This window comes from Budorcas taxicolor, chromosome X (assembly GCF_023091745.1).
Source record: "Budorcas taxicolor isolate Tak-1 chromosome X, Takin1.1, whole genome shotgun sequence".
NCBI classification, from domain to species: domain Eukaryota; kingdom Metazoa; phylum Chordata; class Mammalia; order Artiodactyla; family Bovidae; genus Budorcas; species Budorcas taxicolor.
The window spans coordinates 38,322,168-38,345,876 of NC_068935.1; the positions used below are offsets into that span (position 1 = coordinate 38,322,168).

Here is a 23,709-nt window from a genome sequence, read left to right on the forward strand (position 1 = left end):
TCCCTGATGGTCCAGTGGCTAAGACCCTGCGCTCCCAATGTAGGGGGCCCAGGTTCGATCCCTGGTCAGGGAACTAGATCCCACATGCTGCAACTAAGGCCTGGCAAAGTCAAATAAATAAGTAAAAATAAATATTATTAAAAAAAAAAAACAAACCCTAAGATCATGGTATCTGGTCCCATCACGCCATGGCAAGTGTGTGTGTGTGTGTGTGTGTGTGTGTGTGTGTGTGTGTGTGTGTGTGAGTTGCTTGGTCATGTCTGACTCATTGCAAACCCATGGACTGAAGCTCGCCAAGCTCCTCTGTCCATGGGATTCTGGCAAATAGATGGGGAAAAATGGAAACTGTGACAAGCTTATTTAACTTATATGCAGAGTACATCATGAGAAACGCTGGACTGGAAGAAATACAAGCTGGAATCAAGATTGCTGGGAGAAATATCAATAACCTCAGATATGCAGATGACACCACCCTTATGGCAGAAAGTGAAGAGGAACTAAGAAGCCTCTTGATGAAAGTGAAAGAGGAGAGTGAAAAAGTTAGCTTAAAGCTCAACATTCAGAAAACGAAGATCATGGCATCTGGTCCCATCACTTCATGGGAAATAGATGGGGAAACAGTGGAAACAGTGTCAGACTTTATTTTTTTGGGCTCCAAAATCACTGCAGATGGTGATTGCAGCCATGAAATTAAAAGATGCTTACTCCTTGGAAGGAAAGTTATGACCATCCTAGATAGCATATTGAAAAGCAGAGACATTACTTTGCTGACAAAGGTCCGTCTAGTCAAGGCTATGGTTTTCCCAGTGGTCTTGTATGGATGTGAGAGTTGGAATGTGAAGAAAGCTGAATGCCAAAGAATTGATGCTTTTAAACTGTGGTGTTGGAGAAGGCCCTTGAGAGTCCCTTGAACTGCAAGGAGATCCAACCAGTCCATCCTAAAGGAGATCGGTCCTGGGTGTTTATTGGAAGGACTGATGCTGAAGCTGAAACTCCAATACTTTAGCCACCTCATGCGATGAGTTGACTCATTGGAAAAGACTTTGATGCTGGGAGGGATTGGGGGCAGGAGGAGAAGGGGACGACAGAGGATGAGATGGCTGGATGGCATCACTGACTCAATGGATGTGAATCTGAGTGAACTCTGGGAGTTGGTGATGGACAGGGAGGCCTGGTGTGCTGCAGTTGATGGAGTCGCAAAAAGTCGGACACGACTAAGCAACTGAACTGAACTGTGACAAGCTTTATTTTCTTGGGCTCTAAAATCACTGTGGACAGTGACTGCAGCCACGAAATTAAAAGATGCTTGCCCCTTGGAAGAAAAGCTATGACAAACCTAGACAGCATATTAAAAAACAGAGACATCACTTTGCCAACAAAGGTCCATATAGTCAAAGCCATGTTTTTTTTCCCAGTTGTCCTGTACAGATGTGAGGGTTGGACCACAAAGAAGACTGCGCCAAAGAACTGATGCTTTTGAACTGTGGTGTTGGAGAAGACTCTTGAGAGTCCCTTGGACTGCACGGAGATCAAACCAGGCAATCCTAAAGGAAATCAGTCCTGAATATTCACTGAAAGGACTGATGCTGAAGCTGCAGCTCCAATACTTTGGCCACCTGATGTGAAGAATTGATTCATTGGAAAAGACCCTGATGCTGGGAAAGATTGAGGGCAGGAGGAGAAGGGGATGACAGAGGATGAGATGGTTGGATGGCATCACTGACTCAGTGGACATGAGTTTGAGCAAACTCTGGAGAGATGGTGAAGGACAAGGAAGCCTAGAATACTGCAGTCCATGGGGTCACAAGGATTCAGACACAACTGAGCAAATGAACAATATGGGGCAGAAGCCAGCAGCTGGTTTGCTGCAAGCATGTGTGTGCATGCCTTGGTAGAGGCACAGCCTCTGGGCACCTCTGTGAGGGTCTGCACTTGACCTGCAAGTATCCCGTGTCTGAGACAGTGTAGCATTAAACAGCACATAATAGCCACCATGGTGGGTTAAGAGAGAGACTGGGGGGTGGGGAAGGAAAACTTTTTTGTGTGCCTTTTGCTAAAGGCGTTTACATTTTCATTTTGACTGGGCCCTGCAGCTTATGTAGTCGGCATCCATCAGAGGACTCACCTAATTTTTTAACCATCTTTGAGAGATCAGTTTTTATTTATTGCCTGATGTGTGTTTAAAAAACAATCATTGTCTCATGAATTTTGTATTTTTTTTTAATCTTTTTTGGTTGTTCCAGGCAGGACATAAATTCAGGCCTCGTTACTCCATCTTGGCTGAAGGCAGGAGTCCTCTACATTTCCATACATTTATCTTGAGTATTATGCATTAGTATTGTGCATAGGTATTATGCAACTGCATAAAAGCTCAACATCAGATTAATGGCAAGCTAAACTAATAATAATATTTGAAATCCTTAAAGATAGATATGTCAGACATGGCAACAATATTGGGGACTTCCCTGGTGGTCCAGTGGTTAAGGATCCGCCTTCCACAGCAAAAGAGACACGGATGTAAAGAACAGACTTTTGGACTCTATGGGAGAAGGCGAGGGTGGGATGGTTTGAGAGGATAGCATTGAAACGTGTATATTGCCATATGTAAAATAGATGACCAGTTTAAGTTCAACACATGAAGCAGGGCACTCAAAGCTGGTGCTGAGACAACCCAGAGGGATGGGTGGGGAGGTAGGTGGGAGGGGGGCTCAGAATGAGGGGACATGTGTACCTGTGGCCGATTCATGTCAATGTATGGCAAAAACCATCACAATACTGTAAAGTAATTATCCTGCAATTAAATTAATTTTTTTAATTGGAAAAAACAAACAAACAAAAGAAATCACCTTCCAATGCAGGGGACGTGAGTTCAGTCCCTGGTCAGGGAACTAAGATCCCACATGCCGCAGGGCAACTAAGCCTGTGTGCCACAATTAGAGAGCCCCTGCACGCTAAAGCCCATGTTCTGCAATAAGACAGGCCTGTGCACTGCAACTGGAGAAGCTCCCATGCCACAATGAAGACCCAGCACAGCCAAAAATAAATTTAACATTTTTTAAAAAAGAAAGAAATGGATACAATCTCATTAAAATGAAAAACATATAGCTCTCAGGGAAATCATTTCAGGAAATTTGACCAGAATCTGTTCTCAGGCTTTAATATCTGCTCCAGGACCGTGGCACGCTCCTGGGCAGCCCTGAGTTCCAGGATAGCATAGTGAAAGTGTTAGTTGCTCAGTCAGTTCTGACTCTTTGCAACCCCATGGACTGTAGCTCACCAGGCTACTCTGTCCATAGGGTTCTCCAGGCAAGAATACTGGAGTGGGTTGCCATTCCCTTCTCCAGGGTATCTTCCTAACCCAGAGATCGAACCTAGGTCTGCCACATTGCAGGCAGCTTCTTTACCATCTGAGCCACAAGGGAAGCCCTATAAAGCATTAATCCACAAATGGGTCATCCTGTTCAATTTCCCTAAAGACACAAGCTGGCAATTAACCATACAAGACCAGTTTGTCACCAAACCAATTATCCAGAGGCCTCCTCATCCAGAACACAGTGTTTCGAAAAAAGTGAAAAAAAAGTGAAGTCGCTCAGTCATGTCCAACTCTTTGCGACCCCATGGACACTAGGCTCCTCCGTCCATGGGATTTTCTAGGTAAGAGTACTGGAGTGGGTTGCCATTTCCTTCTCCAGGGAACTTCCCGACCCAGGGATCAGACCCAGGTCTCCCACACTGTAGACAGACGCTTTCCGTCTGAGCCACCACTTGATCTTAGCCAAAAAGCCAAGAAAGGACACACGAAATCTATCATACCCCATATAGCCTGGCCAGGATTGCATTTGCAGAGTAAAGGTCAACAAGGGACAATTTCCCTCGGACAGATTAGGAATGTCACTAAAAGGCCAGGGCAAGGGCAAGTACCTAGAAGCTGCTGCTGCTGCTAAGTCGCTTCAGTCGTGTCCGACTCTGTGCGACCCCATAGACGGCAGCCCACCAGGCTCCCCCGTCCCTGGGATTCTCCAGGCAAGAACACTGGAGTGGGTTGCCATTTCCTTCTCCAATGCAAGAAAGTGAAAACTGAAAACCTAGAAGCTGGGAGACAAGATCCAAGGGCCAGGGCCTCAGGCGCAGCTCCCTCCCTCATCCCACCAAAAGAGCACACCGCCCCTCCCTTACCTCTCCTCAGGCCATTAAGGCCCAACCCGTAAAGGCTCCAACCATGAGCATTTAACCAGTCTGTGAAGAAGCAAAGGTATGGTCACCTGGAAAGAGCACTGGACTTAGAGATAAAAGATTTGAGTTTAGGGCTTCTGTGGTTAGAATTCTGGGCTTTCCCTGCTGTGGCCCAGGTTCAATCCCTGGTTGAGGAACAAGATCCCGCAAGTGGAGCGGAACCACAAAAAAAGAGATTGGCGTTTACCTCTGTTTCTCACACTACCTAATGGTGGGACCTTGAGCATTTCTGGGCTTCCCTGCTTCATCTGAAGACGGAGGAATACTTTGCTTACCTTCATTTGTATGACTGTTGTGAGGATGAAATTATATAATAGGGAAGGCTAGTTGGTGTAGTGAAAAGAGCATGTTGGGACTTCCCTGGTGGCCCAGTGGTTAAGAATCTGCCTGCCAATGCTGGGAACATGGGTTTGATCCCTGATCTGGGAAGATCCCAGATGCTTCAGATCAACTAAGCCCATGTGCCACAACTACTGAGCCCGAGTTCTACAGCCAGTGCTCCACAAGAGAAACCACCGCAATGGAAAACCCATGCGCTGCGACTAGAGAGAAGCCCCCATTTGCAGAAACTAGAGAAAGAACCTGTGCAACAATGAAGACCCAGCACAGCCAAAAATTTAAAACTTAATTATTTAAAAAATAAGACATGAGGCATGTAGGAAAGAAAAGTAGAATACAGGATGTAAATCCAACTATATCAATAATAAAATTGAATATAATGGGATGAAAATTAAAAAAAAAAATAAGAGCATATTGGATTCAACAAAATTATGCTTCCAACTCCAATATAAACACTTCATAGCTCTGTGACTTTCGGGAAGCAGCTCAGACAGTAAAGAATCCGCTTGCAGTGCAGGATATCCAGGTTCAATCCTTGGGTTGGGAAGATCCCCTGGAGAAAGGCATGGCAACCCGCTCCAGCATTCTTACTTGGAGAATTCCATGGACAGAGGGGCCTGGTGGGCTCCATGGTGTCGCAGAGTCAGACACAACTGAGCGACTAACACTTTCTTTCATATGTTTCCAATTCCAATATAAATACTCCATAGTTGTGTGACTTGGAAGTTAACCTTTCAAGGCCAGTTTCCTAATCTGTAGAATGGGATAACAGTATCTATCTCACAGGGATATTGTGAGGATTAAGTGAGATAATGTTCAGAAGTGCTTGACCTCTAACAGGCATTCAAGCAGTAATAATCAATTATAAAACCTAGATGATAATATTTTATAAAATTCTATACAAATGGAACAATGGGGGCAACTTGCTTTTTTTTTTTTTTTTTTAAGGATGTAGCCCTTCTTCATAAAGATTGATTATCCTGGTTCTTGGCTACATCTTTAAATTCAAGATTTCACAATAATGGTTTTCAGTGAAGCTCTGAAAGTAGTGTCATTAAAGGACTGAAAAATGACTTCCGGAAAGTTGGCAGAGACCTCTATCTCTCCCCATAATAAGGTGCTCTCGGAATTAGCTTAGGACATTAATTTCCTCAGGCAAAATACATATTTCTTCTTGATTTTTTGGCCTCCATAGGCTCCACATTGTTCGCATGTTGCATAATCTAGTGTTTGCCCATCAGAATATTTGGGGCTTCCGTGGTGGCTCAGATGGTAAAGCATCTGCTTGCAATGCAGGAGACCCGGGTTCGATCCCTAGGTCAGGAAGATCCTCTGGAGAAGGAAATAGCAACCCACTCCAGTACTCTTGCCTGGAAAATTCCATGGACAGAGGAGCCTGGTAGGCTAGAGTCCATGGGATTGCAAAGAGTCGGACATGACTATTCTTCAATTATTCATGTATATTTTTGTACAACACTGGTAATTTTCATACCTATTCTAATTTCCTTTCTATTGTAACCCTACATCACTTATTACTAAGACTTGCAACACTCTTACTGCTTTTGTATGTATCATATATATTAACAATGTTCATTGAAGTGGTCAAACATAGGCAAAATCACAAGAAACACACCTGATGAATGCCAATGCCAGAGACCAAAATGACAGTCGATAAGCTGCTGCAAGCAGAGAAAGTTGATGACATTTGCCCTCCATAAAGCTCTGTGGCTCTAAGAAATGTCTCAAGTAGAGGAGTTTCTGTACATATAGGGAACTTACTTATGCCAGGCGTTGTGCCAGGAGCTGGGAGTGCAATGGCCAGCAAGAGAGACCTAGTCTCTGCTCTCCCCAAATTCTCAACAGATCAGGAAATGGACAACTGCCATGCAGTGTGATATGACGGGGAGCTAGAGAAGCAGAAAGGAAGGTCACCTAAACCAGACGTGCAAAGCAGAGAAGACTGCTAGAGGAAGTGAGGTCTACGCTGAGACCAGAAGGACAAGTGGGATTGAGTCGGGTAAAGATGGAGAGAAGAGGGTTCTAAGCAGGAAGCATGGTCTGTTCAGGGAACTGGACTTCATTCCTGCTGGATGCAAATTGTGATGAGGAAGGCTGCAGAGAGAAGCTGGAGCCAGGCCACAGAGGGCCTTATAAACCATGGGGAGGGAATGAGGAGGACACTTGCAGTCTCCGCTGTCTCTTCTTAGTGTAAAATTGGACAAGTCATTTAAGATTTTAAGCCTCAAAAAAAAATTTTTTAAGCCTCAGTTTCCACATGTGTAAAACAAGGATAGTACTCTAATAATACTTCATAGGCTTGTATAAGAGTTCCTGAGGTAGCGCACATAAGATACTAATACCTAGAATGTGCTTAATAAATATTAGCAATTATTATTTCTATGTTATTTCATCTAATATGAACTTGACATAATTTGGCTGGTTGGAAAATTGCTGATCTCATATATTTCTATAGTATATATGTATGTATATGTATATACATACATATATACATAAACACCCATATGTATACAATTTTTTCAAATTACATTTATCTTTGTTTTGTTGTTTATAAAACAGAAGTTTTATACGTTGATATACTCCTATTCAGCCTCCCTTTATTTTCTAATTTGTCTTCCATGACTTTATATCTTAAATATTATCATGCCTCTAGTGACAATATCTTCTGTCTTCTTCAGTCAGCCTTTTTTTTAACCTTTTATTCTTTTTTCCGTTTAATTCTTTTCTTAATATACATTTATTTATTTTAATTGGAGGTTAATTACCTTACAATATTGTATTGGTTTTGCCTTACATCAACATGAATCCGCCACAGGTATACACGTGTCCCCCATCCTGAACCCCCCTCCTTCCTCCCCGTACCATCCCTCTGGGTCGTCCCAGCGCAGTCTTTATTTGAAGCTTGCTGGTTCTGTGGCTTCCTACTCTTCGCGTCTAAATTGATAGCCTTGGGAACGGGCGCCCTCTGGCGTTCATCTTGTGTCAGTTCAAGAGACAATGTCCCAGTAACTGTGATCCGTGGTCCCTTGCCTATTGCCTTATGTGCAAGAAACTCTCAGTCCCAGAGAATGTGAAGGTTGTTAAAGCTGCAGGTTTTGCAATACAAAACCTCTGGCTATCATAAAGTGTCCTTGGCCTTGAATTTTCAAAGGTATCAAACAGCTACTTATTAGCCTACAGTTCACATTATTGTTGTTGCTGTTGTTCAGTTGCTCAGTCATGTCTGACTCTACAACACGCCAGGGTTCCCTGTCCTTCACTATCTCCTGGATTTTACTCAAACTCATGTCCGTTGAATCAGTGATGCCATCCAACTATCTCATCCTCTGTTGCCCCTTTCTCCTTCTGCCCTCACTCTTTCTGAGCATCAGGGTCTTTTCCAGTGAGTTGACTCTTCACATCAGGTGGCCAAAGTATTGGAGTTTCAGCTTCAGCATCAGTCCTTCCAATGAATATTCGGGACTGACTCCCTTTAGGATGGACTGGTTGGATCTCCTTGCAGTCCAAGGGATTCTCAAGAGTCTTCTCCAACACCACAGTTCAAAAGCATCAATTCTTCGGCACTCAGCCTTCTTTGTGCTCCAACTCTCACAACCATACATGACTACTGAAAAAAACCATAGCTTTGACTCTATAGACCCTCGTCAGCAAAGGTCTCTGCTTTTTTAATACACTGTCTAGGTTTGTCATAGCTTTCCTTCCAAGGAACAAATGTCTTTTAATTTTGTGGCTGTAGTCACCATTCACAGTGATTTTGGAGCCCAAGAAAATGAAGTCTGTCACTGTTTCCATTGTTTCCCCATTTATTTGCCATGAAACGATGGGACCAGATGCCATGATCTTCATTTTTTGAATGTTGAGTTTTAAGCCAGCTTTATCACATTCCTCTCTCACCTTCCTCAAGAGGCTCTTTAGTTCTTCACTTTCTGCCACCAGGGGGTTGTCATCTCCATGTCATTACTGTTTGAGCCACCAGGGAAGCCCGAGTTGGACCATAAAGAAGACTGAGTGCCGAAGAATGGACGCTTTCAAACTGTGGTGTTGGAGAAGACTCTTCAGAGTCCCTTGAGCTGCAAGGAGATCAAACCAGTCAATCCTAAAGGAAATCAACCCTGAGTATTCGCAGGAAAGACTGATGCTGAAGCTGAAGCTCCAATATATTGGCCACCTGATTCGAAGAGCCAACTCATTGGAAAAGACCCTGATGCTGGGAAAGACTGAGGGCGGGAGGAGAAAGGGGACGACAGAAGATGAGATGGACTCAATGGACATGAGTTTGAGCAAGCTTGGGGAGATGGTGGACAGGAAAGCCTGGCTTACTACAGTCCATAGGGCCACAGTGTCGGACATGACTGAGCAACAACAACATCTGCATATCTGAGGTTATTGATATTTCTCCTGGCAATCTTGATTCAACCTTGTGATTCATCCAGCCTGGCATTTGGCATGATGCACTCTACATAGAAGTTAAAAAAGCAGGGTGACAATATACAGCCTTGATGTACTCCTTTCCAAATTTGGAACCAGTCGGTTGTTCCATGTCTGGTTCTAACTGTCGCTTCCTAACCTTCATACAAGATTCTCGGGAAGCAGGTCAGGTGGTCTGGTATTCCCATCTCTTTCAGAATTTTCCACAGTTTGTGGTGCTCCACCCAGTCAAAGGCTTTAACATAGTCAATGAAGCAGATGTTTTTCTGGAACTCTCTTGCCTTTTCGATGATCCAATAGATGTTGGCAATTTGATCTCTGGTTCCTCTGTCTTTTGTAAATCCAGCTTGAACATCTGGAAGTTCATGGTTCACGTACTGTTGAAGCCTGGCTTGGAGAATTTTGAGCATTACTTTGCTCACGTGTGAGATGAGTGCAATTGTATGGTAGTTTGAACATTCTTCAGCTTTGCCTTTCTTTGGGATTGGAAGGAAAACTGACTTTTTCCAGTCTTGTGGCCACTGCTGAGTTTTCCAAATTTGCTGGCATATTGAGGACAGCACTTTCACAGCATCATCTTTTAGGATTTGAAATAGCTCAACTGGAATTCCATCACGTCCACTAGCTTTGTTTGTAGTGATGCTTCCTAAGGCCCATTTGACTTTGCACTCCAGGATGCCAGGTTCTAGGTGACTGATCACACCATTGTGATTATCTGGGTCGTGAAGCTCTCTTTTGTACAGTTCTTCTGTGTATTCTTGCCACCTCTTCTTAGTCTCTTCTGCTTCTGTTAGGTCCATACCATTTCTGTCTTTTATTGTGCTCATCTTGGCATGAAATTACTCCCTTGGTATCTCTGATTTTCTTGAAGAGATCTCTGTTCTTTTTCATTCTCTTGTATTCCTCTGTTACTTTGGACTGATCACTGAGGAAGGCTTTCGTGTCTCTCCTTGCTATTCTTTGGAACTCTGCATTCAGTTGGGTATATCTTTCCCTTTCTCCTTTGCCCTTGCCTTTCACTTCTCTTCTTTTCTCAGCTATTTGTAAGGCCTCCTCAGACAACCATTTTGCCTTCTTGCATTCCTTTTCCTTGGGGATAGCTTTGGTCACCACCTCTTGTACAATGTTATAAACTTCTGTCCATAGTTCTTCAAGCACTCTGTCTATCAGATCTAATCTCTTGAATCTATTTGTCAGTGCCACTGCATAATCATACGGGATTTGATTTAGGTCATATGTGAGTGGTCTAGTGGTTTTCCCTGCTGCTGCTGCTGCTGCTGCTAAGTCGCTTCAGTCGTGTCCGACTCTGTGCAACCCCATCGACGGAAGCCCATCAGATTCCCCAGTCCCTGGGATTCTCCAGGCAAGAACACTGGAGTGGGTTGCCACTTCCTTCTCCAATGCATGAAAGTGAAAAGTGAAAGTGAATTCGCTCAGTCGTGTCTGACTCTTCGCGACCCCATGGACTGAAGCCTACCAGGATCCTCTGTACACGGAATTTTCCAGGCAAGAGTACTGGAGTGGGGTGCCATTGCCTTCTCCTAGCGGTTTTCCCTACTTTCTTCAATTTAAGTCTGAATTTTACAACAAGGAGTTCATGATCTGAGCCACAGTCAGCTCCTGGTCTTGTTTTTGCTAACTGTATAGAGCTTCTCCATCTTTGGCTGCAAAGAATATAATTGATCTGGTTTTGGTATTGACCATCTGGTGATACCATGTCCATGTGTAGAGTCTTGTGTTTTTGGAAGAGTGTGTTTGCTACAACCAGTCTGTTACTCGGCAAAACTCTGTTAGCGTTTGCCCTGCTTCATTTTGTACTCCAAGGCCAAACTTGCCTGTTACTCCAGATATCTCTTGACTTCCTACTTTTGCATTCCAGGGCCATATTTTGAAAAGGACATCTGTTTTTTGGTGTTAGTTCTAGAAGGTCTTGTAGATCATCATAGAACCATTCAACTTCAGCTTCTTTGGCATTAGTAGCTGGGGCACAGACTTGGAATCCTGTGATGTTGAATGGTTTGCCTTGGAAACGAACAGAGATCATTCTGTTGTTTTTGAGATTGCACCCAAGTACTACATTTTGGACTCTTTTGTTGACTATGAGGGCTACTTAATTCCTTCTAAGCGGTTCTTGCCCACAGTAGTAGATATAATGATCATCTGAATTAAATTCGCCCATTCCTGTCCATTTTAGTTCACTGATTCCTAAAATGTCGACATTCCCTCTTGCCATCTCCTGCTTGACCACGTCCATTTTACCTTGATTCATGGACCTAACATTCCAGGTTCCTACGCAATATTGTTCTTTACAGCATCGGACTTTACTTCCATCACCAGTCACATCCACAGCTAGGCGTCATTTCTGCTTTGGCTCAGGCTCTTCATTCTTTCTGGAGCTATTTCTCCACTCTTCTCCAGTAGCATATTGGACACCTACTGACCTAGGGGGCTCATATTTCAGTGTCCTATCTTTTTGCCTTTTCATACTGTTCATGGGGTTCTCAAGGCAAGAATGCTGAAGTGGTTTGCTGTTCCCTACTCCAGTGGACCATGATTATTGCATACAAAGAGACTTTCCTAGAAGAAAAGACATAAGGATTTGGAGACCTGGAGTCAAGGCCTATGTATCTATTATTACTGTGTGACCTTGGGGAAAGTCCTTCTCCCAATTAGGTCTCCCATTTTTCAAATGAAAAAGTTAGACAAGGACTTCCTGGTGATCTGTGGTTAAGAATCCACCTGTCAGTGCAGGGGACATGGGTTCCATCCTTGGTCCAGGAAGATTCCACATGCTTCATGGCAACTAAGCCTGCACGTCACAACTAGAGAGTTAGCCCCTGCTCCCTGAAACTAGAGAAAGCCCTCATGAAGCAATGAAGACCCAGCGCGGCCAAAACTAACTAACTAACTAAATAAATAAATAAAATTTTTAAAAAGTTAGACAAACTCCGTGTTTCATGGAATATACTTTGTAGACTACTCTATTAATTTTGAGATACCACATACACATAACTGAGAGAGGAGAGGTTACCTTAGCAAATAAATCTGGAAAATGGAGATTAAACAAAATAAGTTTCTTGACCGCAGGAGCTCTCAGATTTTGCAGTGCTCATACAGTGCATGTTATAACTTGGCAAGATGTGACTATAGCTTTCCAGTGTCTCTTGACTGCAGAACCCTTTGCTGGCAGAGCATCTTGCAATGTCAGTATTCTAAGAAAAATATGCTTGAAAATGCTGGTCTGTGCTAGTTTGGCGAATCTTCCTGATTACCCATGGCAAGGTTAAATGAGCAATCTGCTAATGTCAGGACACCAAGTCAGTGATAAAGTCTGACAACAATCAATATCATAGCTTCTTAATAATCATAACAACCATGGTTATGATATTTATGGTTATTCAGGGCTGGGTAAGCCAAGGCATTGTGCCAAGTGCCTTACAAGTGTTATTTCATCCTCACAACAATCCAATGAAAGAATTTCTGTTATTTTCCCATCTTAAAGATGAGGAAATTGAGTTTGAGAGAGATCAGAAAAGTTACTTAAGGTCAGGTCAGTTCAGTTTAGTCACTCAGTCGTGTCCAACTCTTTGCAACCCCATAAACTGCAGTACGCCAGGCCTCCCTTGTCCATCACCGACTCCCAGAGCTTGCTCAAAATCATGTCTATCAAGTCAGTGATGTTATCCAACCATCCCAACCTCTGTCATCACCTTCTCCTGCCTTCAATCTTTCCCAGCATCAGGGTCTTTTCCAATGAGTCAGTTCTTCGCATCAGGTGGCCAAAGTATTAGACTTTCAGCTTCAGCATCAGTTCTTCCAATGAATATTCAGGACTGACTCCCTTTAGGATGGACTGGTTGGATCTCCTTGCAGTCCAAGGGACTCTCAAGAGTCTTCTCCAACACCACAGTTCAAAAGCATCAATTCTTTGGCACTCAGCTTTCTTCACAGTCCAACTCTCACATCCATACATGACTACTGGAAAAACCATAGCCTTGACTAGACAGACCTTTGTTGGCAAAGTAATGTCTCTGCATTTTAATATATCCTGTCTAGGTTGGTCATAACTTTCCTTCCAAGGAGCAAGCGTCTTTTAATTTCATGGCTGCAGTCACTATCTGCAGTGATTTTGGAGCCCCCCAAAGTATAAAGTCTGCCACTGTTTCCACTGTTTCCCCATCTATTTCCCATGAAGTGATGGGACCGGATGCCATGATCTTAGTTTTCTGAATGTTGAGTTTCAAGCCAACTTTTTTCACTCTCCTCTTTCACTTTCGTCAAGAGGCTCTTTAGTTCTCTTCACTTCCTGCCATAAGGGTGGTGTCATCTGCATATCTGAGGTTACTGATATTTCTCCCAGCAATCTTGATTCCAGCCTGTGCTTCTTCCAGCCCAGTGTTTCTCATGATGTACTCTGCATATAAGTTAAATTAGCAGGCTGACAATATACAGCCTTGACATATTCATTTCCTAATTTGGAACCAGTCTGTTGTTCCATGTCCACTTCTAACTTTTGCTTCCTGACCTGCATACAGATTTCTCAAGAGGCAGGTCAGGTGGTCTGGTATCTCTTGAAGAATTGTCCATAGTTTGTGGTGCTCCACACAGTCAATGTCTTTAGCATAGTCAATAAGGCAGAAGTAGATGTTTTTCTGGAACTCTCTTGCTTTTCTGATGATCTAATGAATGTTGGCAATTTGATCTCTGGTTCCTCTGCCTTTTCTAAATCCAGCTTGAACATCTGGAAGTTCATAGTTCACATACTGTTGAAGCCTGGCTTGGAGAGTTTTGAGCATTACTTTACTAGCGTGTGAGAGGAGTGCCATTGTGTGGCAGTTTGAACATTCTTTGGCATTGCCTTTCTTTGAGATTGGAATGAAAACTGATCTTTTCCAGTCCTGTGGCCACTGCTGAGTTTTCCAAATTTGCTGGCATATTGAGTGCAGCTCTTTCGCAGCATCATCTTTCAGGATTTGAAAGAGCTCAACTGGAATTCCATCACCTCCACTAGCTTTGTTCGTAGTGATGCTTTCTAAGGCCCACTTGACTTCACATTCCAGGATGTCTGGCTCTAGATGAGTGATCACACCATCGTGATTATCTGGGTCATGAAGATCTTTTTTGTACAGTTCTTCTGTGTATTCTTGCCACCTCTTCTTAATATCTTCTGCTTCTGTTAGGTCCATACCATTTCTGTTAGGCCCATCTTTGCATGAAATGTTCCCTTGGTATCTCTAATTTTCTTGAAGAGACCTCATCTTTCCCATTCTGTTGTTTGCCTCTATTTCTTTGCATTGAACACTGAGGAAGGCTTTCTTGTCTCTCCTTGCTATTCTTTGGAACTCTGCATTCAAATGGGTATATATTTCCTTTACTCCTTTGACTTTCATGTCTTTTCTTAGCTATTTGTAAGGCCTCCTTGGACAACCATTTTGTCTTTCTTTTTCTTGAGGATGGTCTTGATCACTCCCTCCTGTACGATGTCATGAACCTCTGTCCATAGTTCATCAGGCACTCTGTCTATCAGATCTAATCCCTTGAATCTATTTGTCACTTCCACTGTACAATTGTAAGGGATTTGATTTAGGTCATACCTGAATGGTCTAGTGGTTTTCCCTACTTTCTTCAATTTAAGTCTGTATTTGCCAATAAAGAGTTCATGATCTGAGCCACAGTCAGCTCCTGGTCTTGTTTTTGCTGACTCTCCATCTTTGACTGCAAAGAATATAATCAATGTGATTTCAGTATTGACCACCTGGTGATGTCCACGTGTAGAGTCTTCTCTTGTGTTGTTGGAAGAGTGTATTTGTGACCACTTAAGGTCACAAAGCTACTAAATTGCAGCACTGGGGCTGAAGCCCTGGCCAGCTGCTGCCCAAGCACATATTTAAGTATGCTATACCTATGGTGATAAAACTTCTTGTCCAAACCGAGACATTTTTGAGAGTGAAGGATCTCTAAAAATAACTATAATTTTTGAAATATTAAGTTTTTTCACCAAATCTGGTTTAATTATCTACTGTGCAAAATTTAGTCAAAAGTAAAATCCTTTGTTAAAAAATGAAAATTAAATCTACTTGTATATACTAAAGCAAGATATAAATCACTTATATTGATTGTTTGAATATTTAAAAGTAGCATAAGTAGAGTAATTTTTATTGGTACATATTCACATAGTCTGATCAGTTTCTTAATACTGCCTTTTACAGTGAATCATTAATACATCTTTGTGAAAAATGTATTTTTTTCAATATGGTATTCTTATTTTTAAATTTTAAAAATAAAATTGTCTGGGATAATTTTCAACCTTGAATTTGATGGTTAAGAAACTTCAAATTGTTCATGTCTTCAATTGGCACATTTCTGTAAACCACCCTATTTTTCCTTCTTTAACATATCATCTATTTTATTTATTCATTTTTGGCCACACCATACGGCTTGTGGGGGCTTAGTTCCCCAACTAGGGATGGAACCCGTGCCCCCTGTAGTGAAAGAGCTGAGTCTTAACCACTGAACCACCAGGGAAATCTCTGCCTATTTTATTTTATTTTTTATTGAAGTATAGTTGATTTACAATATTATGTTAGTTTCAAGTGGACAGCACACATAATGATTCAGTATTTTTATAGGCTATACTCCATTAAAAGCTTTACAAAATAATGGCTATATTTCCCTGTGCTGTACAATATATCCTTGTTGCTTACCTACTTTATATACAATAGTTTGTATCTCTTAATCCTATACCTCTCTCTTGCCCCTCCCTGCTTCCATCTCTCCACTGGTAACCACTAGTTGGTTTTCTATATCTGTGAGTCTGTTTCTGTTTTGCCATATATATTCACCTAGTTTTTACTTTCTGCGTATAAGTGATATCATATAGTATTTATCTTTGTCTGAGTTATTTCACTAAGCATAATAATCTCTCAGAGAAGGCAATGGCCCCCCACTCCAGTACCCTTGCCTGGAAAATCTCATGGACGGAGGAGCCTGGTGGGCTGCAGTCCATGGGGTCGCTAGGAGTCGGACACGACTGAGCGACTTCACTTTGACTTTTCACTTTCATGCATTGGAGAAGGAAATGGCAACCCACTCCAGTGTTCTTGCCTGGAGAATCCCAAGGACGGGGGAGCCTGGTGGGCTGCTGTCTATGGGGTTGCACAGAGTCGGACATGACTGAAGCGACTTAGCAGTAGCAGCAGCAATAATCTCTAGGTTCATCCATGTTGCTGCAAATGGCAGAATTTCATTCTTTTTCTGGCTGAGTAATATTCCATTGTGAATATACATGCATGCTAAGTCGCTTCAGTTGTGTCTGACTCTTTACGACCCTATGGACTATAGCCTGCCAGGTTCAGTGTCCACTGGAGTGGGTTGCCATTTTCTACTCCAGGGGCTCTTCCCAACCCAGGGATTGAGCTCCACATCTCTTATGTCATCTGCATTGGGAGCCGGGTTATTTACCACCAGTGCCACCTGGGAAGCCCATATACATATATATATATATATATATATATATATATATATATATATAGTATATACATGTTTGTACGATATTACCACATCTTCGTAAGCCACTCTTCTGTTGATGGACACTTGGATGGCTGCCATATCTTGGCTACTATAAACAGTGCTGCTGTGAACATTGGGATGCCTGTATCTTATCGAATTAGTGGTTTTGTTTTTTCTGGACATATACCCAGGAGTGGAATCACTGCATTGTATGATAGGTCTATTTGCAGCTTTTTTGAAGACCTTCTGTGCTATTTTCAATAGTGACTATACCGATTTACATTCCCAACAACAATATAGGAGGCTTCCCTTTTCTCCATAACCTCGCCAGCATTTGTTATTTGTGGACTTTTGATGACAGTCATTTTTGACAGGTGTGCAGTGATATCTTGGGATTCCCAGGTGGCACAGTGGTATTCTACCTGCCAATACAGAAGATGCAGGAGACACAGGTTTGATCCCTGGGTCAGGAAAATACCTTGGATTAGGAAATGGCAACCCACTCCAGTATTCTTGCCTGGAAAATCCCATGGACAAAGGAGCCTGGCAGGTTACAGTCCATGTGGTCACAGAGTCCACCACGACTGAGTGACTAAGCATGCATGTATGAAGTGATATCCCATTGTAGTTTTGATTTGCATTTCCCTAATAATTATCAGTGTTGATTCTCTTTTCATGTTCCTGTTAGCCATCTGTGTATCTTGGTGGAAATGTCTATTCAGGTCTTCATCCATTTTTTGATTGGGTTGGATTTTTTTTAAATATTGAGTTGTATGAGCTATTTATATATTTTTATATTAACCCCGTGTTGGTCATATCATTGGCAAGTATTTTCTACCATTCTGTAGGTTGTGTATTCAAAGTACCATGCATCATGTACCCATTGCTATATTCAAAATAGATAACCAACAAGGAACTACTGTGTAGCATAGGGAATGCTGCTCAATATCTGTAATAACTGAAATGGGAAAAGAATTTGAAAAAGAATAGATCCATGTATGTGTATAACTGAATCACTTTGCTGTACACTTGAAATTAACACAACATTGTTAATCAACTGTGTTTCAATATGTTTAAAAAGAAAATGCCGCACATCAGGAAATACTTCCACAAAAGTTATTTTAAAGTTGTCTTTATGTTTCTTTTGAAACTTTTGCCAAATTTAGATGCTGAAAATCATAGGCCTCAATTTCATTTCATTCAGGTACAGAACATAAATGTAGCCAATTAAAGTTTTATTCAGTTAAGATATAGAGCTCTATCAACTTTTTTTTCTGTGCTGCACTGAGTCAGTTGTGGCATGTGGGATTGATCTAGTTTCCTGACCAGGGGTGGCGCCCAGGCCCCCTACATGGAGAGCAGAAAGTCTTAACCACTGGACCACCAAGGAAGTCCCAGGTGTCTTCTCACAAGTCAAGATATCCCAAAGCACAATTGCAGAATTTCACAATTAAATCCTAGGCATTGTTTACCATAATTTGCCCCAGTCCTTTATTAGGGATACTTTTGAGTGCCTTCCTGTTTTAGCTGACTGCTATTTTGCTATGCCAAAGCCTTTGATTGTGTGGATCACAACAAACTGTGGAAAATTCTTCAAGAGATGGGAATCCCAGCCCACCTGACCTGCCTCTTGAGAAATCTGTATGCAGGTCAGGAAGCAAAAGTTAGAACTGGACATGGAACAACAGACTGGTTCCAAATAAGAAAGGAGGTACATCAAGGCTGTATATTGTCACCCTGCTTATTTAACTTATATTCACAGTACGTCATGAGAAACGCTGGGCTAGATGAAGCACAAATGGGAATCAAGATTGCCAGGAGAAATATCAACAACCTCAGATATGCAGATGACACCACCCTTATGGCAGAAAGTGAAGAAGAACTAAACAGCCTCTTGATGAAAGTGAAACAGGAGAGTGAAAAAGTTGGCTTGAAACTCAACATTCAGAAAACTAAGATCATGGCATCCAGTCCCATCACTTTGTGGCAAATAGATGGGGAAACAGTGGAAACAGTGGCAGACTTTATACTTTGGGGGGCTCCAAAATCACTGCAGATAGTGACTGCAGCCATGAAATTAAAAGACGCTTACTCCTTGGAAGGAAAGTTATGACCAACCTAGACAGCATATATTAAAATGCAGAGACATTACTTTGCCAACAAATGTCTGTCTAGTCAAGGCTATGGTTTTTCCAGTAGTCATGTATGGATGTGAGAGTTGGACTATAAAGAAAGCTAAGCAATGAAGAATTGATGCTTTTGAACTGTGGTGTTGGAGAAGACTCTTGAGTCCCCTGGACTGTAAGGAGATTCAACCAGTCCATCCTAAAGGGAGTCAGTCCTGAATACTCATTGGAAGGACTGATGCTGAAGCTGAAAGTCTAGTACTTTGGCCACCTGATGCGAAGAACTGACTCATTGGAAAAGACTGATGCTGGGAAAGATTGAAGGCAGGAGAAGGGGACGACAGAGGATGAGGTGGTTGGATGGCATCACCGACTCAATGGACATGAGTTTGAGTAAACTCCAGGAGTTGGTGATGGACAAGGAGGCTGGCGTGCTGCAGTTCATGGGGTTGCAAAGAGTCGGACACGACTGAGTGACTGAACTGAACCGAACTGAACTGATTTGCTGAGAGCTTCAAAAGCCAAAGGGATTTTTTTTAGGATTCTATTTGTTGAGTATTTTTATTAAACATTTCCAACTAATGTTGAGTAAAATAACCCCAAGTTCAGAGAACTCATTATAAAAAGCTCAATACCACTGTAGGTGGACTAATAAAGGGTTTTCAAAAGCACAAACATTTCTAACATCTGACTGATGATGGAGGGCAAAGAGAGAAAGCACATTCTGAGTTTTTCTTTCTTATTTTGGATATTCAACATAAATTCTGTCACATACAAAAATAATAGTTCAGACCCTAATTGTGTTTATAGAAAAAATATATTTTTAAATTTGACACTACATAATCTCTTTCAATAAGCATCCAAACAGCTACTTTGGAGGCAGTCATCAATTGTATGTGAACCACAACCATTCCAAGGGTCTTCCCGCTCTATAGATTTCTTAAATCAAGTCAGAACACTATTTTTTACCATGACAATTTCCTCTGTTAAAATTTATGCTCATCTTATCACCAAAGAAACAAAAGTAATTTTATCTTCAATGTTAAACTGAACTTACAATAATATTTACAACGATGGCAAATGTTTCACCTTCATCAAAATTTACTTCCAAAACTGTTATTTGGGAAATTCCCTTGGTGGTCCAGTGGTTAGGACTCAGCACTTTTCACTGCCAAGGCCCAGGTTCAATCCCTGGCTGGGGAACTAAGATCCTATAAGCTGTGCAGCACAGCTAAAAAAAATTAAAAAGTCAAAATTGTTATTTGATTGCATGTGTTGGATGAAATAACTGAACCATTATTAATTTGAATAATCAAGAGAAGCTTCTCTTCTATTTGAAGGCACTAGTATAAAGTTGGCGTCATGGAACCATTCATTTGGCTAATTCAGGCAACACCTTCATGGCTGCTGTTTCACTTTTCATTTGTGCACAAGGACATTTAGAGTAAAAAGTAAGCAAAATAATTTTAGGACAACCACTTGATATACTTGACAAGTCACGCTGCACAGAGTTACATGTAAACCTTCTATACCCGCACATGGAAATCCTTGCGCCCTTCTTCTGCAGTAGATGGTGATTCTTCTTCAGCAAATAGATGTCTTCTGGTTTCTGTGCGGTCAGTTATATCACTGTGGCCTCCACGAATAGTAAACATCAATAGACATTATGTGTGAGCTACATATATGTCATCAACTTCAGTGCCTAGATTTTTATAAACACATACTTTCATTTATTTGTGCTCCTTACTTCTAAGAGGATTTATTGCAAAATAGAAAAGCATTATCAATCAATAAAATATAGTTGTAGATTTCTACTATGTCGAAATTATACAACCACAGTTGCAAGAATATTCAGACTGTTTGGAAGGACTGCGAGCTTCTGTTCCCGACACATCTTTCCCGTAGACCTAACAACCTTAATTTCCCACATCTCCCATTGACCCTTCTAACTAGAGACCTGAAAACTTCTACAACTCATATCTGGAGCTCACAGGCAAGGAAACAACTGGCCAGTGTGCAGGTGGTGGGCAGCGGAACAGTGTCAAATACGTCCTCCAACACCACCTGAAACCTGACGTTGATAGCTGTCCCTGGTTGCCGTGATCTGAGCACATTTCCTTTTATCCCTCATGGGAAGGTTAACTATGTTTGTCTGAAAAGGGTTACAAAAGGAGATGGATTATCACTGGTTGTTGTTCAGATGTGCAGGGTTCTCAAACTGAAACTTGCAGAAGCAGCAGTGTGGGCTGCTTTCGCCTTATGGGATGGTCCACACTCTGCGGAGTGTGCTTCTCTCTAAATAAATCCATTCCTTACCTATCACTTTGTCTCTGGCTGAATTCTTTCTTTGATGAGACATCAAGAACCTGAAACTCCTGAGACAGGTGTGTGATGTCTGTTAAAAGACGGTGGTGCTCCAGTGGCTAAGACTCTGTGATCCCACTGCAGGGGACCTGGGTTCGATCCCTGGTCAGGGAAATAGATCCCATATACCGCAACTAAGGACTCAGTTCAGTTCAGTTCAGTTCAGTCACTCAGTCGTGTCCGACTCTTTGGGACCCCATGAATCGCAGCATGCCAGGCCTCCCTGCCCATCACCATCTCCCAGAGTTCACTTAGACTCACGTCCATCGAGTCCATGATGCCATCCAGCCATCTCATCCTCGGTCGTCCCCTTCTCCTCCTGCCCCCAATCCCTCCCAGCATCAGAGTCTTTTCCAATGAGTCAGCTCTTTGCATCTGGTGGCCAAAGTATTGGAGTTTCAGCTTCAGCATCAGTCCTTCCAATGAACAACCAGGACCGATCTCCTTTAGGATGGACTGGTTGGATCTCCTTGCAGTCCAAGGGACGCTCAAGAGTCTTCTCCAACACCACAGTTCAAAAGCATCAATTCTTCGGTGCTCAGCCTTCTTCACAGTCCAACTCTCACATCCATACATGACCACTGGAAGAACCATAGCCTTGACTAGACGGACCTTTGTTGGCAAAGTAATGTCTCTGCTTTTGAATATGCTATCTAGGTTGGTCATAACTTTCCTTCCAAGGAGTAAGCGTCTTTTAATTTCATGGCTGCAATCACCATCTGCAGTGATTTTGGAGCCCCCCAAAATAAAGTCTGATACTGTTTCCACTGTTTCCCCATCTAATTCCCATGAAGTGATGGGAGCAGATGCCATGATCTTTGTATTCTGAATGTTGAGCTTTAAGCCAACTTTTTCACTCTTCTCTTTCACTTTCATCAGGAGGCTTTTTTAACTAAGGACTGGCACAGCCTAATTATTAATTAATTGATTTTTTAAAAAGAAGCAGCAGCAATATGGATGCCTATTAAACATGCTGATCCTGGATCTAACCTGAGAGATCCTAATTGGCTAGAACAGTGTAGCGACCTGGGTCTGGGAATTTAAGAAGCATCCCAAGCCATGAGAAACATGAGAATTCCATGGACTGTATAGTCCACGGGGTCGCAGAGTCAGACACAACTGCGCGACTTTTACTTTCAGCCCCTGACCTCCCCTCATTCTAACTTCTTGTTTCCATGCTATAGAAAAGCCTACCAATCACACGGGGCCCATTTGGCAATAGCCTGCTCTCCTTTCCTCTTGGGGAGAGCAAACTCTGCTCTTACATGTACAAGTGTCTGGCGCACAGACATTTCAACTCACTTTTCCTACTATCAAGGGAGGACTCCCAATCTTCTTCCTTATCATGTTGAGATATGCTTGGAATTCAGTGTTCTGAACAGTCAGCAATTTGGTGTGTGTTTCTGCATCACTGATTCCCGTTCAAGGAAGGACCTGATGCCCAGCTGTGGAGAATGTGCTCAGACCCCAGTGGTCAGCCCAGACACTTTGGGGTCCGCTTCCATGTCAGGTCTCAAGGTCATGGGGTAGCCTGCTTCAGATGATTGAGAGAGAGAGGCAGATAAAGGCCTGGCCTTATCAGCCCACCGGGGACAGTCTGCCAGGCAATACTCGCTCCAGACCTCCCTGTGGGGTTTTCCATGGTTTGTAAAGCTGGCATCACTGTTCCACATTCCCCTCTGTCCAATCCTGCCTCCCACGGTGCCATTTCACAGATATTGATCTCTAAACATCTTGCACCAATTCTACTTCAGCATCTGCTTCTGGAAAACCCAAGTCATGACACCCCACTTCTTGCCCTCACAGCAACTACACTAAAGTACATAAAGTCCAGGGCAGCACTTCAGTGCAAAGTTGGATGATTCCCAGCAGTTCAGCACCAGGTGACATACCCTGGGTCCCCCGCACGAGGCTTCCCTGTGTCCTGGGCCTTAGCCACAAAAAAGGCTGCGGACATTGCCTTGAAGGATGCGAAGCAGGGAAAGCACCATGGAGGGGGCTGACTCTCAGGTGAACATCTCAAAGCAGGGAGGGAAAAGAGGGAAGAGAACCAGCACCCACTGAGTATCTCTTTCATCTAGGGCTCTCTGCTAGCAACTTATTTTATTTCACTAATGTGGTACTCACAATACTATGGGGTAGGTAGTTCCCCCACCAGTAATAACAAAATAATAGGTATTTTGATCGAGGGAGTGCAGGACTTAAGAGTATCAGATACTCTTCTGAGTCTTCACATTTCACTGTTATCTCATGCATGCCTTACCAGTCTTCAAGGCCTTGGAAGCTTTCAGATTTTGAAGACATTCCTCGGACTCCCAGCCTCTAGTACCAGAGTTCCATGGATTGCACTTCAGATCAACTTTTGTGATAGTCATTCTCCCAGGAATTCTGCAGGAATTTACTGTGAGGAAGTGGTCCAGATTTGAGGCCCCTCTAGACTCTGGGCTCCAACTGAATGATGCCGCTGTCTACTCCTCTTCTGCTGACCCTGATTCACTCAGGATTCTGTGAGGGAGCTGAGGCTTAGAGAAAATTAGGGACTCACTTCCACGAGTACAGCTAGCAAGTAGCAGAGTTTGAGTTCAGACCTTGGTCAGCCTTACTCCTTAGCCTGATTCCTGACTCGTGTACCATCATCTCCTACTGATATTTTCTTTTCTTTCTGTCCTTATTTGGTTTGGAGGCACACTGG

General features: G+C 42.6%; 1 non-coding gene across 1 annotated transcript; it reads left to right on the top strand.

The window, feature by feature from the left end:
• Nucleotides 1–73, top strand: TRNAG-CCC (transfer RNA glycine (anticodon CCC)). Its single transcript has one exon. It is a non-coding gene; the product is annotated as a tRNA-Gly (tRNA).
• Nucleotides 74–23,709: the final 23,636 nt, after the last annotated feature.